Genomic DNA, 16,836 nt, shown 5'->3' on the forward strand with positions numbered 1-16,836 from the left:
TCCTGTCATTTGGTGTACTGGGGCTGGATGTTTTATATATTAGTCTCTTAAACCATGACTTTTTTCCTATGCCCCAGCACAGAGGAATCTGCTTATGGTTCCTTAGTACCATCCCTCTCCCCTGCAGTTTGCAGCATGGCAGGTGGGGGGTTCAGAAGCAGTCCGGTCAGCCCTCAGCGTTCCTTCAGGAGTAATTGTATAAATGTCTGCAGAGGAGGTGAGTTCATGGCCTTCCCACATCACCATAAACCCTGCTGAGTTTCAGAGCCACTTGGTATTGGGGCTCCTTTCCCTGGTATAGCTTCTCAGTTCAGGGGTTCCCCAGGTGGAGCTTGACTCCCTCACTCTTCGGGAGGACTTCTACACTGTGAGGTCCCATCTGCTAATGGCTTGCCACTAAACTTTTTCTCCCTGGGTCTCAGGGTGAGCAACAATTGCATGTGAGGCCTCTAAGAGGTGAATCTTAGTTTCCTTTAGCACTTTGGAACCCCCAGACATCAGTCCCCTTTGTTTTCTAAGCCAGATACTCTGAAGACTAAGGGCACCCCAGTCCCTGAGACTGTAACAGAGAGCTAAGTAGGGCCACCTCTGGGAGAAGCACCTGTCTGGTGAGGTCCCTCCTGATATGTTACCACATCAGGAGTGGTGTTTTTTTGTTTTTGTGAGACCATGTTCTCAACCTCTCATACCTATCTTGATGTGGTCCTTTTACTTTTTGTTGTGGACATTTTTTTTTCAGAGGAAAATAATCCCTTTGTAGCTGGAGATTTGGTTTGTCTATGGGAGGGGATGAGTTCAGGATCTTTCTATAAACCCAGCTTTGCCTAAGCTCCATTTCTATTAGGATAGTTAAGATTAGCCTCTCAACTCATCTGCTCAGAACAGGAAAGGGTTTACCTTTCCTGGAAAAAGGTAGATCACTTTTTATTTTTTTTAAAGATTTTGTCAGGAGCCTGATGCAGGACTTGATCCCAGGACCCTGGGATCATGACCTGAGCTGAAGGCAGACGCTTAACCAGCTGAGCTACTCAGGCATCCCAGATCACTTCTAGACTTTTTGTTGTTGTTTACATATCTGTCCCTTTAGGAATGAAATAAATATGAACTGCTACAGTCTTTGCTTTTTCAGCACTTGCCTTCTGCCATGTCACTTGAGGTATTCAGTCCGTCACTGCCAGAATCCTTGGACTTACCCTCTCTGAATTTTCTGTGGTGCTGCAAGTTGGAAATAGTGAAGTAAAAGGCTATGCCAGTATTGATAATTACTATATGCATTATTTCAAATATTTAACATATTTATTCGTTAGGTTCCAGAGACGCCAACATTGTGAATTTTATGTTATTTGGGAGAGAAACAATTTTAAAAATAAAAGTAAAATATACATTATTGGATAATAAGCCTGTCAAGGAAAATGGAGGATTGTGGTTTTAAAATGGTAGCCATGGAAGCATCACTGAAAAGGTGACATCTGAAGGGAATAAGCAAGGAAGCTTTTTGAGGGAAAAAAAAAATTCGAGGAGGCAGAGATGGCAGGTAGAAAATGCGTGCGGTAGGTACCTGTGTGCTCGATGTGCACAAGGAAGAATCAATCAGCAAATGTGACAGAAGGGGAAGGAACAGCATGTGCTGGGAAGCAGGGAGTATTAGAGGTGAGGTCAGAGAGGCAATGCAAGCCAGGCACCAAGGGTGGGGTTGCTGACGCTTGTGTGATATTGCAATTACTGGGCATGGTCTCTGAGTTAGGTTGTTACCTAAACCTTTCTAATGGGTTCCATAATCTGGATTAAATTTTAACATGACTTATATGGACACTAGATTGAAAAGGGATCAGAGCAGAAGTGGATTCAACAGTTAGGAAACAATTGAAATAAATAATGAATGAGGGTGGTGGTTTGGACAATAGTGCGAGACAATGTTGATTTCCTTCAATACTTGAAGACTGACTATGCTTATGGAGATAGGTGTGGGTATGAGAGAAAGAAGGAATTCTGTAACTCTAGGGTTTAATGACGGAAATACCATGATAAATAAGGAAGAGATTGGAAACTCGGATACAGGAGTTTGTGTGTGTGGTGGGGGGCGGCTTTTAAGAAATGCTGAAAGGAGTTCTTCAAGTTGAAATAAAAGAATGCTGAATAAATAGTAACATGAAAACATACAACACACTGGGAACGCTAATCAAATTCAGAATACTCTAATGCTGTAATATGATGGTGTATTAACTAATATAAAAGTTAAAGGATAAAACATTAAAAATAATTACAGCTATAATAATTTGTAAATGGACACAATATCAAACGTAAATTTTGACATTAAAACAATCAGAGTGAAATAATAGTTTTTTTAATGAGATGGGTGCTAAGTTATCAATGTTAAATGAATTGTGTTTTATATAAGCCTCATAGTAACCATAAAGCAAAACCCTACAGTTGATAAACCATACATAAAATCATCAATACACAAAGGAAGACAAGAGAGGAAAAAGGAATTCCAAGAAAAAAGCCAGAAAACAATAAGATAGCATTAATAATTCCTAACATCAATAATTACTTTAAAAGTAAATACATTAAATTCTACAATCAAAAGGCATAGGGTGGCTGAATGGATAAAAACCAAGACCCAACTATATGATACCTACAAGAGACCCACATAGGCTCAAAGTAAAAAGATATTACATGCAAATGGAAAACAAAAGGGCAGGGGCGATTATATTTATGCCAGACCCAATAGATTCTAAGTCAAAAAAATGTAACAAAGAAGTTCAGTATATTGTGGTAAAGGGCTTAATTTACAAGAGGATGTAATAATCATAAAAATATATGCACCCAACATCAGCGCACCTAAATATATTAAGGAAATACACATAGGTCTAAAGGGAGAACTTGACGCCTGCACAATAATAGGGAACTTTAATACTCCACTTTCAACAATGGATAGGCCATCCAGACAGAAAATCAATAAGGAAACTTTGGACTTGAAATATACTTTAGACCAAATGGACCTAACATTCCATTCAATAGCAGAATACACATTCTTCTCAAGTGCACATGGGACATCCTCTAGGATAGAGTATATGCCAAGTCATAAAACAAGTCCTAGCAAAATTAAAAAGATTGAAATTCCACCAAGTATCTTTTCTGACCACCATGTATCTTTTCTGACCACCATTATATGAAGGAAGAAAATGGAAAATTCACAAATATGTAGAAATGAAACAGCACCTTCCTAAAAACCATATAGAAAAAGCTCCGTGGCAGTGGTCTCAGCAGCATTTTTTGTATAGGGCTCCAAAGCACAAGCAAAGAAAGTGAAATGAAACAAGTGGGACTACATCAAATCAAAAAGTTCTATACGGCAAAAGAATCAGCAAAAGGAAAAGGTAGCCTACAGAATGGGAGAAAGTATTTGCAAATCTTACAGTTGATAAGGAGTTGATATCCAAAATCTAGAAAGAACTCATAAGCATCAATAGCAACAAATTCAAAGACAACACACAAATGACCAGCAGGTTCAGGAGAAGGTGCTCAACAGCTCTAATCATGAGGAAACTGCAAACCAAAACCCCAATGAGATACTACCTCATATCTGTTAGACTGGGTAGTATCAAAAAAACCAAAACAAATAAATATTGAGTAAAAATGTGGACAAAAGGGAACCTTTATGCAAATGTCCATTGGCAGAAGAATGGATAAAGAAAATGTAATTTTGTATATATAGGTATATACATACATGTGTGTGTATATATACACACCCACACACACATAGATATGTGACACACACACAATGGAAAGCCATTTGGCCACAAAGAAGGAAATCCTGCTCTTTGCAACAACATAGATGGACCTTGAGGGCATTATGCTCAATGAAACAAGTCAGAGAAAGACATTTTGTATGTGTGTGTTAAAAACATTTGAGTATAATACAGTACTATCAACAATACTCACCATGTTTTGCACTAGATTCTTTGACCTTTCTCATTTTGTAGCTGCAAGTTTGTACCCTTTTACCAATCTCTCCCTTTGTCTCCCACCTCCCCCACCCCTGGCAATTACTTTTCTACTCTCTGTTTCTCTGATTTACTCATAGAAATTGAATGGTGGTTGCCAGGGGCTAGAGGAAGTAGGAAGATGTTGATCAAAGGGCACAAACTTCAGTTCTACGGTCTGGGGATCTCATGTATGGCACGGTGATTATAGTTAACGATACTGTATTATATACCCAGCTGCTGGGAGAGTAGATTTTCAAGGTACTCACCACACACACAGGATGGTAATAATGTGAGCTGTTAACCTTCTAGAGGGAATCATTTTACGATATATACATATATGAAATCATCACATCGTGTACCTTAAACTTATTGAAATAGAACATTGTATATCTCAATAAAGCAGGGTTGGGGGGAAGGAATGGGTTTTGAGAAAAGAATGACAGAGGGAGTATGTTGTGAAGAAAGTACTTCAAATAGAAGGGAGCGGTCAACTCTGGCATATGTTGCCGGTAATGCACGTAAAATAAGGACTGAAAATTAATTAGTAGCTTTAACCACTTGGATGCCACTGGCCATCACAAGAAGTAGAGCCGTTGTGGATATGCTAATTACGTATGCATGGTTCAGAGGTGCCCATCCGATTAGTTGAGTGGTTGCGAAATACTCCCTGCATTGTGCTCCATCCATAGGGAGGGCATATTTATAATTCATGCATCCTGAGGGGTACCATTGTCCAATTTGCATAGACATAGTCTTTGCTAGCTGAAACCCTATTGACACAGTGTCTGGGCCACTGCCTTTTTGGAATGGATTCAAGAGAGAAGGAAAGGGAGGAACTGGAGACACTGATAACCTGCAGAGTAGCCAATAAACTGAAAGAAAAAGGGAAACAAACAAAAATTTTGTTATTTTGAAAGTGGGAGCTTTCCCATTACGTCCAAATACTGATGGGAAAGACTCAGTTCAGAGGGATTCTGTGTGCTTGCTTTCTACTGGACAGTGTATGTTTATTCAGGTGACTAGGAAAAAGCAAGAGGTTAAAAAACTTATCTTGGGCTATAAAATTGTTTAATTGCTGTTCACTGCTCATAAGCAGAAAATGCCCAGCATGAAAGGGGCAATTCCTACTTGTTGAATATTCATCGGAATTTGAACTCACAGCATCTGATTTCGTATCCTGAACCTTCAACGGTTGGACACCACCACCTTGTCATGCAGAGCTATGTACTTAGCAGGAATTTATTCGGACTGCTTGGTAGAAACAAAGAAAGGACGCATTTATTCACAAGACCAATAATCTCCCTGCAGACCGGGAGCGTGTTTTCCCATATCTGTATGTGACTTAAGTCGTGCCCAACATCGTGCTAAGTATTCAGTATAATCAAGGATTTGTACGTTCAAAAGCCACTTGATTATGTGAATTGGATTAACATTTATTATCCTGCCAAATAATTCATTCAAATTTAAATTTAAAATCGGTTTTAAAGGCTGATATTTTACTGATTATAAAATAATATATGCTCATGATCGAAAATGTAGAAAATGCAGAAAAGTGGGAAGAAGAAAAGCAGTTCACCCAATTCCAGTATCAACAGACAATTGCTTTTGAACAATGACGTACATTTTCTCCTGCCCCATAATTATAAGTGGATGGTTCTGGAAGTCCTTGCAATAATAGTAATAACAACTTAATTGCTTATACGAGATGCATTATCTCATTTCAACCTCACAACCAACCGTAGCATTTTACAAATGAGGCTCAGAGAGATTGAGCCATTTTCCCAAGGCTGTAAGTACAGCCCTATTAATGCCCTTGCATTCACCCCTCTGATTTCAAATCTACTTTTCCCTCAGGTTGGTAAGGGTCGGTTCTGCTTTTAAGTGTCTGTCATGCACCCTTTAACAATCAAACGTTCTTCTTGAAAGTCTTCATTGATTGGGACTTCTTTTGCCCCTGCTCTATGATCTAAGCAGCCTGCTTTGTAAACATGAAGTTGCTTCATGAGCTTATTTGCTCTTTTTAACAATCCTCAAGCTCAAAAAAAAAAAAAAAGTTTATTTGAATTTTTTTTTTTTTCCCTTTTACTTTCACAGAACCTGACACAAATACACAGCGGAGGTGGTGAATAAAATCGCCTACTTGGTAAGTTCCTCCATACCTGTAGCCTAATCTTTATCCTACATTTTGGGTTTGGTAGTTTCTAGACTTGGGGGTCAGCACAGGGTGAGGTGAGAGAATAGTTGAGGACCTTCTTTTCCATTTAATAACCTCTTCTAAGGTTTTCTGGGGGAAAAAGAAACAGCACTCTGAAGGCAGAAGGCAAAGGTAGAAGACTGATGTGAGGCAGGGTTTGGGTATTTACTGCACTGTGTGGATAATGACAGCGGTCAGTTCTTAACAGGAACAGTGGTTCCCACATGGGAGCATTGTTAAGCTTATTTGCTGTAAGTGATCCCTGCTGTGTTAAAATGGGAAATAAATACCCCCGTTTTGTTTTATTTTTGCTGCGGAAGAGAGAAGAATTTCTTGAGATACCCAGCTTTTTTAGCGGCCGGCCACAGTTACTATTACCATCATTTGTTACAGTGACTTTAAAAAACAAAACAAAACATTCTTATATTCACTGTGTCTGTTTCAGAACCTATTTTAACATTCAGTCATGCCTCTTTGCTGATCTTTCGTCTACTGCTGCTGTGTTGGCATTAGCTTTGCTATTTATGATTCTGCATTCCTATTATGACTCTCACATGTTCTTTATTTCAGCACAAAAATAGATTTGACCTGTCCTAAAAAACTTATTTAAAACCAGTCCTTCTGTAGTTGTGTCTGCCTGTGTCTTCCAAATCTTGATGACCAAATCCAGAACCGTAGAAGGGAATTTCCACCTCATTCCTATTCCACTGAAATGGAATATTCTTTGTTCCTTCTCAGGTCTCCAGGAGGGCAATAATCAATTTGGGGGAAATATTCATCACTGGTTCATGAAGGTGACCACTGTTTATTTGCATGTCACGTGAGAATCCTGGAGCGCATTCCTGCCCCATTTTGTATACACTTTCAGATTGGCCAGCTCCCGTCGTGCTTACGTGGGGATTCTACAGAACTGTCTTCTTAAGGATAAGGCTAGAGTTCAAAGTCAGGCTCTGCAGCCGCTAGCTGGGACTTCTTTGTAACGAGAACAGAAGAAAACACGCCTTCATGTTTCATGCCTTCTTGGATTTCACATAGAGCCCCCCCCCCCCCCATAGCCTCCAACATTGCAGCTTCGGCCTTGGCCCACTCCAAGAAAAATGATGAGACGGTATGCTAAGTTCTACCTTCTCCTGTCACTGCTTGTCACCCCTAAAATGCAATATATATTCTTATTTTACATGATTTTATAAGCCCAGATATAGGTCAGGCCAGTAGTTCTCAGCCAGGTTTGTTTCTTTTCCTCACACAGGGAACTGGGCTGTGGCCGGAAGCATTTTTGATTGTCATGACTGAGGTGAAGGAAAGTACTGCATCGTGGCAGAAGCCAGGGATACTACTCACTAGCCAACATTACATCGGAGAGTCCCCCACTACAAAGAGTTATCTGGTCTAAAATGCCCAGACTGAGATATCCTGCACAGGGCCCTGAATATAGAAGTTGGATAAAGCACAGGACATTTAAGGTGAAAACATCTTATAGGTGCTACGGCAGAAGACAATGCTGCTTAGGGTACAGAGGGCATAAGTTATACTAGGGCTGGAGAGGGTGGGCATGTCAGGTTTTTCTTGTTGACAAGATAATGCTTTCAAACTTGAAAAAATGGGAATTTTTCTTGTTTTGTAGGAATGAAGTGTAAGAAGTAGTCAAGAAGTGAGTGAAGCAAAATCTGGAGTGCAAGCAAGCCTATCAAACTTAAAGAATACTATCAGACAAAATCCTGTATGGAGGGCTTCACACACACTTCTAATCATTGGTTTTTTGTTTTTTGTTTTTTTTTTTTCCTGGAAAGAATACACAGTGGCAATGTGGGGAGAGGTGTCTGAATTCAATATCTGGACACGAGAGCCAGGAAGACAATTAGGAAACTATTTTAACAACCTGGTAAGAAATGCTGGGGCTCAAGGGAACCTGTCTTGGACTGTGAACTACTGGAAGTCCCTGATGACCATTCGATGATATAGCAATTTTTTAAAAATTTCTTTTCATCCCCTCCAGAGACTAGGTGGGTGACATGCAAGCTGTTTACAGGTAAAATTAACTAGATCATTTTCTTTTGGGCCAAAGAAACATTTATTAGAAGGAGACCGTAAAGCATGTAGAGTAAGATTGTTCTTTGCCCATCATATTCTAGATGGACTTTGTAGTTTTTGGCAAATGGGGTGAGTAATGGTGTCATTCAACCAGGAAGTGAACATAGGCAAGGAGCAGACTTGAGGAATGGTAACATGTTCATTAAGATTCCTGTGGGACATTTAGGAAGAGAGACTCAGGACAGACTGTCAATGATAGTTTCTGAGTCTACTCTCAGTTTGGAGGTAATAAATGTAAGATCAAGCAAGAAGAATATATAAACTATACAAGAAAAGGATTTAGTACAGAAGAGTGGAAAACTCTGGTATTTAGGAGCCAGAAGAATCAGAATTGAAAGCTGGTAAACAAGAAAAATGTGTCAAGGAATTTAACAGAAAGGTGTCTTTTAGCCACTGTTTACTCCAGGGAAGTGGATTTTGAATGGGGTGGATTATTACACGTTTCTTAAATTTTTACAATGAGTATGTATTTTTAAAAATACACTCTAATTTTACATATACTCTAAGTGAATAGATTAATGCTCTTTAATGAATATTTTTCTCCATGTACTCTCACTGGAATCACAATATTCTGTCATCCTAGAAAATCCTTTGGTGAGCCATTGCAACCAAGACCTCAGCATCAACTTCTGCCCGAGTTTACAGCTTGCTGACCTGCCTACCCTTTTCACCAGCCAGCTCCCATACTGTGGGAGCCAATTCTTAAACACTCTTTACATGAGTTTGTCTTTTCAGCCCTGTTATTAGTTGCATACACATACACATTTATGATTGTCATGCTTGAGAAATTGACATTTTCATCATTAGGAAATGTTCTTCCTTGTACAATTTTTGTTCTGAATTCTAATTAGTCTATTAATATGGCTACTCTGAACTCTTTATAGTTCATTGGCAATTAAATAAAGTTGGGTCTTTTTAAGTCAGTCAAATCTGCCAATCTCTGCAGGGCAGTCCAAGGGGACAGCATAAAAAGTTTCCTAAACTTGCTTCCTCCCATGGACAACAATGAATCTATACTTACGTATAGAGCAACTACAAAACACCCACCCTAGACGTGACGACGTACAGTAGGGAGGGATATCATTAAGGAGCCTGTGCACAGACTTCTTGCCCACCCCAAGGCACAGTAAAAACAGTAACAGCAGTGGTTTAAAAGGCAACTAGACTGAGAAAGTTTTGGGAAGATGGTGGAATAGGAGAACCTTGAGCTCAGGTCCTCTAACAAACAGCCACATCAAGATAACAGCTACGTCTATGAGACTAACTCTGAAAGGACCTGTAGAACAGACCTTCCATAGGCAACTGTGGAGAGCAGGCCACATCTGAAAGGGTAAGAAGGGCAGAGACATAGTTGGGAACCAAATCTCTGGATGGGACTGAAGGCAGATGGGAGGGACATTACAAGTTCAGAAGAGAAGAGTGAGAAGATCAGACCATACACCAGGCACCTCTACTGGTAGGACCAGTTCCTATCACATTTGGTTTTGGAAACCAGCAGAGTTAAACTTCTGGAGAGCCGGAGGGTGATATGAAACTAAGTTCCTACACTTAAAAATCCAGGACACTAAGTAATTCAGCCTGAGACACAGCACAGGAAGTAGAGTCTGAAAAGCTCCTGGGGTATATGTGAAAGAGATTTATTGAATATTCCTAGAATGCATGTGGGAGTAGCAAGGATCTGCAGGAGATTCCTCTGGAAACAAGTGCAGGGTTGAGCCATTTCCCTCCCCAGATACTTGGGGGAACTGGTGCCAACATTCTCCACCTACCTTGCTAGCACCACAGGTGCCACCCTGACATTCCTTTGTGGACCTGGTTGTCTAACCCGCCTGCCTCCCCAGGCTTGGACCAGTGCCACTCCAAAGCAACTGCTGCCTTGGAGAAAGGGGCAGATAAGTCCACACATCAGTGCACCTGCAGCCTGCCCTCTTAGCTGTCCATGCAGGGAGCAAGCCCACCCTTTGGCATGCTTGCAGCTGTGGCAGAAAGGCTAACTGCACACAACTGGACTGAGCCAGCACACCAAAGAGCCTATGGCTGCCACCAAACAGTGTGGGGAGCAAACTCTGCCCAGTGTACCCAAAAAGGGGAAAGGGTCATTGCAGCCAGCTGGGCTCTGCCACCACAGGAAGGTGCACACAGCCCACAACACAAGGGACACTTCTGGTATGCCTGGTTCTAGCAACCAGGTGGATTTCACTATAGGGCACCGGAGATCTTTTCTATACAAGGTCACTACTTTGAAGACAGACAGGAGATATAGCTGACCTACAAAATACAATGAGAAGAGGGAGGACTATGTCCCAAATGAAAGAACAAGATAAAATTAAAGCAAGCAATATGCATGATAAAGAATTCGAAGTAATGGTCATAAAGGTACTCACCAGTCTTGAGAGAAAAAAATGAACGAACTCAGTATGAACTTGAATAAAGAGATACAAAATATAAAAAGGAACCATTCAGAGCTGAAGAATTCAATAACTAAAATAAAAAATCTGGGGCGCATGGGTGGCTCAGTCAGTTAAGCATCTGCCTTCTGCTCAGGTCACGATCCCAGGGTGCTGGGATCGGGCTCCCTGCTCAGTGGGGAGTCTGCCTCTCCTTCTCCATCTGCCTCTCCCCCAGCTCATGCTCGCTCTCTCTAAAAAATAAAATATTTTAAAAATTTACAAGATGCAGAAGAATGGATCGGCAATCTGGAAGACAGGGTCATGGAAAGCAACCAAATTGAGCAGCAATAATAATAATAGCCTCAGTGACCCTATAACATCATCAAGCATAACATTTGCATTATAGGGATCCCAGAAAAAGAGGGAGGGGGCAGAAAACCTCCCTAAGCTTGAGAAGAAAACAGACATCCAGGGCCAGGATGCAGAGAGCTCCTAACAAAATGAATACAAAGAAAGCCATAGCAAAAACACACAATAATTAAAATAGCAAAGAGTAATGATAAAGAATTTTTAAAAGCAGTGAGAGAAAGACTAAAGGGAAACCCTGTAATGCTACCAGGTAATTTTTCAGCAGAAATTTTGCAGGCCAGACGGGATTAGCATATTATCATACCTCTGGAAGGAAAAAAAACCTACAACCAAGAATAATCTGCCAAGCATTCTATTCAGAATAGAGGCGATATAAAGACTTTCCCAGATAAGCAAAAACTAAAGCTCATCACCACTAAACCAGTCTTACAAGAAGCGTTAAAGGGACTTTTTAAGTGGGAGAAATAACCCATAACTAAAAATAAGAAATTATGAAACAAAAAGTTTTAACGGTAAAGAGAAATATGTAGCTTAATCAATTATAAAGCCAGTGTGGAGGTTAAACACAAAAATAGTAAAATCAGTTATATTTACAAAAATAAGTCAAGGGATACACAAAATATAGAAAATGATGTATACATAAAATGTGGAAGTGGGGAGAATGTGTTCAAATTTAACCAAAATTTAACACCCTAGGTGTATGGCAGTTTATTACTCAAAATGTGTAACAGATACACAAAAAATAAAGGAATCTAAGCATAACACGAAAGAAACCCATCAAACCACAAGGGGAGAGAGCTAGAGAAGAAGGAATAGGAGAACTACAAAAACTGTAAAACAAGTAACAGAATGGCCATAAGTTATATACCCACCGATCATTACTTTAAATATAAAAGGACTAAGCGCTTCAATCCAATGATGTAGGGTGACTGAATGGATGAAGAAGAAAAGACCAATCTATATGCAGCTTACAAGAAACTCTCCTCAGATCTAAATACATATACAGTCTGAAAGTAAAAGGTTGGAAAAATATATTCCATGCAAAGAGAAGCAAAAATGAAAAGCTGGGGTGACAATTCTTAGTTCAGACAAAAAAGACTTTAAAACAAATGCTGTAGCAAGAGACAGAGAAGCACCTTATGTATTGATAAAGGGATCCAATCCAGAAAAGAATGTAATAATTGCAAATATCAACATAGGAGAACCTAAATACATAAAGCAAATATTAAAGGAAGAAATCGACAGTAATACAATAATAGTAAGGGACTATAACATCCCACTTACATGAATGGATTGATCATCAGACAGAAAGTCAATAAGCAAACAGTGGCTTTGAATGGCACATTAGACCAGATTGACCGAACAGATACGCGTAATAGTGGAATACCCCCTCTGTTCAAGTGCACGTGGAACATTCTTTAGGGGAGAGTTAGGCCACAAAACAAGTCTCAATAAATTTAAGAAGACTGAAATAATATCAAGCATCTTTTCTGACCACATTGTTATGAAACTAGAAATTAGTTACATGAACTGGACAAAACATAAGTAGATGGAGACTAAACCACATGCTACTGGACAACTAATGGATCAATGAAAAAACTCAAAGAGAAAATTGGAAACCCACAACCAAAAATCTATGGAATGCAGCAAGACAGTTCTGAGAGATGAGAAAAATCCCAAATAAATAATCAACTTTACCGATTAAGGAACTAAAAAAAGAAAAAGCATAGCCCAAAGTTAGTAGAAGGAAAGAAGCAATACAGACGAGAATGGAAATAAAATAAACAGTCCAATGAAACTAAATATGGTCTTAAAAAAGGTAAAGGGTGCCTGGGTGGCTCAGGTAATGATCCCAGAGTCCTGGGATTTAGCCCCACATCGGGCTCCTTTGCTCAGCAGGAAGCCTGTTTCTCCCTCTGCCTGCTGCTCCCCCTGCTTGTGCTCTCTTTCTCTGTCAAATAAGTAAATAAAAAATTGATTCAATAAAGTTTTAACCAGACTCATCAAAAAAACAAGCAAACCAAGGAGAGGAAATAATAACTGACACCACAGAAATATAAGAGAATAATATAAAAAATTATAACAACCTACAGGAAATGGATAAATTCCTAGAAACATACAGTCTTCTAAAAATGAATCAGGGAGAATAGAAAATTAGAGCCAGCTGATTACTAGTAATGAAATTGAATCAGTAATCAAATTTCTAAGAAACTATAGTCCAGAGCTAGATGGCTTCACAGGTGAATTCTACCAAACATTTAGAGAGGAGTTAGTACCTGTTCTCCTTAAATTATTCCAAAAAATAGAAAAGGAAGGAAAGCTTTCACATTTATTTTATGAGATCAGCAATACCCTGACACCAAAATCACACACACACACACACACACACACAGAAGAAAGAGGAAAGAAAGCTACAGGTTGATACCACTGATGAACACAGATGCAAAAATCCTCAATAAAATATTAGCAAAGCAAATTCATCAATACATTAAAAAGTTGCCACAATTAAGTGGGATTTATTCCAGGGATACAAACATGGTTCAATATTTGCAATTCAGTGAATGTGGTACATCACATTAACAAGAGGAAAGATTGAAAACCATATGATCATCTCAACAGACACAGATAAAGCACTTGACAATTATTCATTCATGATACAAAATCCTAATAACTTGGGTTTCGTGGGAACACACCTCAACATGATAAAGACCTCATATGAAAAACCCACAGCTAACATTATACTCAATGGTGAGAAACCAAAAGCTTTTCCTCTAAGATCAGGAACAAGACTCTATTCTACAAGACTCCTTTCAGTAGAAAAGAAAAAGTGATAATTAGAAGAAAGTTATTAATAAAAAGATGTAAAATATGACAATATATACATAAAATGAGAAGGGAGTAAAAAAAAGTTTTTAGAAAGTGTTCAAACTGAAATGACTATCAACTTAACACAGACTGTTCCGTAATTAGGATCCTACATATGAACCTCATGGTACCCACAAACCCAAAACCCATGACACACAAAATATAAAGAGAATGATAGCCAAGCATAACACCATAGAAAGTCAGCAGTCACAAGAAAAGAGAGACCAAGAAAGGCACAGAGAAGAACTATGAAAACTGCTAGAAAACAATTAACAAAATGGCAGTTAAGTACATACCTATCAATAATTACTTTAAATGTAAATGGTCTAAGTATTCCAATCAAAAGACATAGGTGGCAGAACGGATTAAAAAACAAAACTGTGATGCCCATGATAGTCTCATTTCAGACCTAAAGACACAGACTGAAAGCAAAAAGATAAAAAAAGAAAGACCATGCAAATAGAAGAAAAAAAATCTAGGGGAACAGTACTTACATCAGATCATATAGATTTTAAAACAAAGGCTGTAATAAAAAAAGGATAATTACATAATGAGTCAACGCAACACGGGGATATAACAATTGTAAATATGCATCAAACATTAGATCACCTAAATATATAGAGCAAATATTAACAGACAAAAAGGGAAACATGGACAGTAATTCAAATAATAATAGGGGACTCTAGCACACCATTTACATCAATAGATAGATCATCCAGGCAGAAAATCAGAAGGAAACACTGTTTAAATGACACATTAGACCATATGGACGTCACAGATCTATACAGAACATTTCACCAAAAAACAAAACACAGGGGAGGAAAAAAGATGGCAGAGGAGTAGGGGACCCCTTTTTCAGCCGGTCCCCCGAGTCGAGCTGGATAGGTACCAGACCAGCCTAAACAACCACGGAATCAGCCTGAGACACAGGAAGATACATCTGGATCTCTACAAATGAACATCTCCAGCGCTGAGTATTGAGGTACGAAGCAGGGAGCCATGAAACCCCGCACAGATATCGGAAGATAAACGGAGGGGGGAGGGAGCCGCCGCGTTTGGGCACAGGGAAGCGGTAGCCACCTGCACGGGGGAGCGGGCGGACTCACGGAGAGAGTAGACTGAGACCTTGAGCCTGGGAACGCACGCGACCAGACTGAAAACCGGAGCTCCAGAGCGTGCGCGAACCACACTGGAACGGGGAGCTCGGGAGCACATGCGGGAACTGGGGGCAACTGGCGGTGTTAGAAGCACAAAGGGCAGAGACCCAGGCCCTGGAAGTGAGGGCTGGGACAGCAGCTGTGGGGCACACAACCCGGGATGCTGCAGGGTTTTTAGCAGCACTGACAGAAACGGAGTTAGAGTGGCCAGGAGAGCTCAGTGGAGAGCAGAATGTGATCTGTTCTGAGACAGAGGTTTGGATACGGTCACTGCGGCTCTGACCCTCAGAAGACTCACAGGAAGCTGCAAGGGAAAGCCGCCAGAGAACAAAAGCCTGGAAAAACCGGTTCACATTGTGCCCATCCCACCCCCCCCCAGGGAACAGGGAAACTCTACCCAAACAGGGTTGCCTGAGTATGAGCGTGGCAGGCCTCTCCCCCAGAAGGCAAGCTGAAAAAACAAGCCCACATCCCTAAGGTCCCTATAAAACAAGTGCACATTGCTTGGGTCCTGGTCAATAATTTGGGCTCTGTACATGCCCGCAACCACTCCTCATCAGAATGACAAGGAGCAGGAACCCCCAACAAAGGAAAGAAACAGAGACTGTGACCTCTGCCACAGAACTAATAGATATGGATGTAATCAAATTTTCAGAAATGGATTTCAGAGTAACAATTGTCAAGATGATGTGTAGGCTTGAAAAAAATATTAGCAAAAATATAAAATCTCTAAGGGCTGAAATGAGAACAAATCTGGCAGAAATTAAGAAAGCTATGAATCAAATGCAGTCTAAACTGGATGCTCTGACGGCCAGAGTAAATGAGGCAGAAGAACAAATTAGTGAGTTAGAGGATGAGCTGATAGAAAAGAAGGAAAGAGAAGAAACATGGCTTAAAAGACTCCACTTCCAAGAAAAAAGAGTACAGGAGATTACTGACTCAATAAACCTTCCAATGTCAGAATCATCAGCATCCCCGAGGGGGTGGAGAAAGAGAGAGGGCTAGAAGAGATATTTGAACAAATTGTAGCTGAGAACTTCCCTAATCTGGTGAAAGAAACAAGCATTCATGTCCAAGAGGCAGCAAGGACCCCTCCCAAGATCCATGAGAACAGACCGACACCACGTCATATAATAGTAAAATTCTCAAATCTTAGATAGAAGGAAACTTGAAAGCAGTGAGGGGGAGGAGATTCCTCACATACAGAGGGAGGAACATCGGAATAAAGTCATATCTGTCTACAGAGACCTGGCAAGCCAGAAAAAGCTGGCAAGACATATTCGGAGCACTAAGTGAGAAGAACATGCAGCCAAGGATCCTTTATCCAGCAAGGCTGTCATTCAGAATGGATGGAGAGACAAGGAGCTTCCAAGACTGGCAGAAACTGAAAGAATATGTGATCACCAAGCCGGCCCTACAAGAAATATTAAGGGGGGGTTCTATAAAAATAAAAAGACCCCAAGAGTGATACAGAACAGAAATTTACAATCTATACAAACAAAGACTTCACAGGCAACATGACAATATTAAAATCATATCTTTCAACAATCACTCTCAATGTGAATGGCCTAAATGCTCCCATAAAACACCACAGGGTTGCAGATTGGATAAAAAGGCATGAAACATCCATAGGCTGTCTTCCAGAGACTCATTTTGAACCTAAAGATACATCCAGACTGAAAGTGAAGGGACGGAGAACCATTTTTCATGCCAATGGACCTCAAAAGAAAGCTGGGGTAGCAATTCTCGTATCAGACAGATTAGATTTTAAGCTAAAGACT

Source organism: Ursus maritimus, unplaced genomic scaffold (assembly GCF_017311325.1).
Source record: "Ursus maritimus isolate PB19 unplaced genomic scaffold, ASM1731132v1 scaffold_36, whole genome shotgun sequence".
Classification (NCBI taxonomy): domain Eukaryota; kingdom Metazoa; phylum Chordata; class Mammalia; order Carnivora; family Ursidae; genus Ursus; species Ursus maritimus.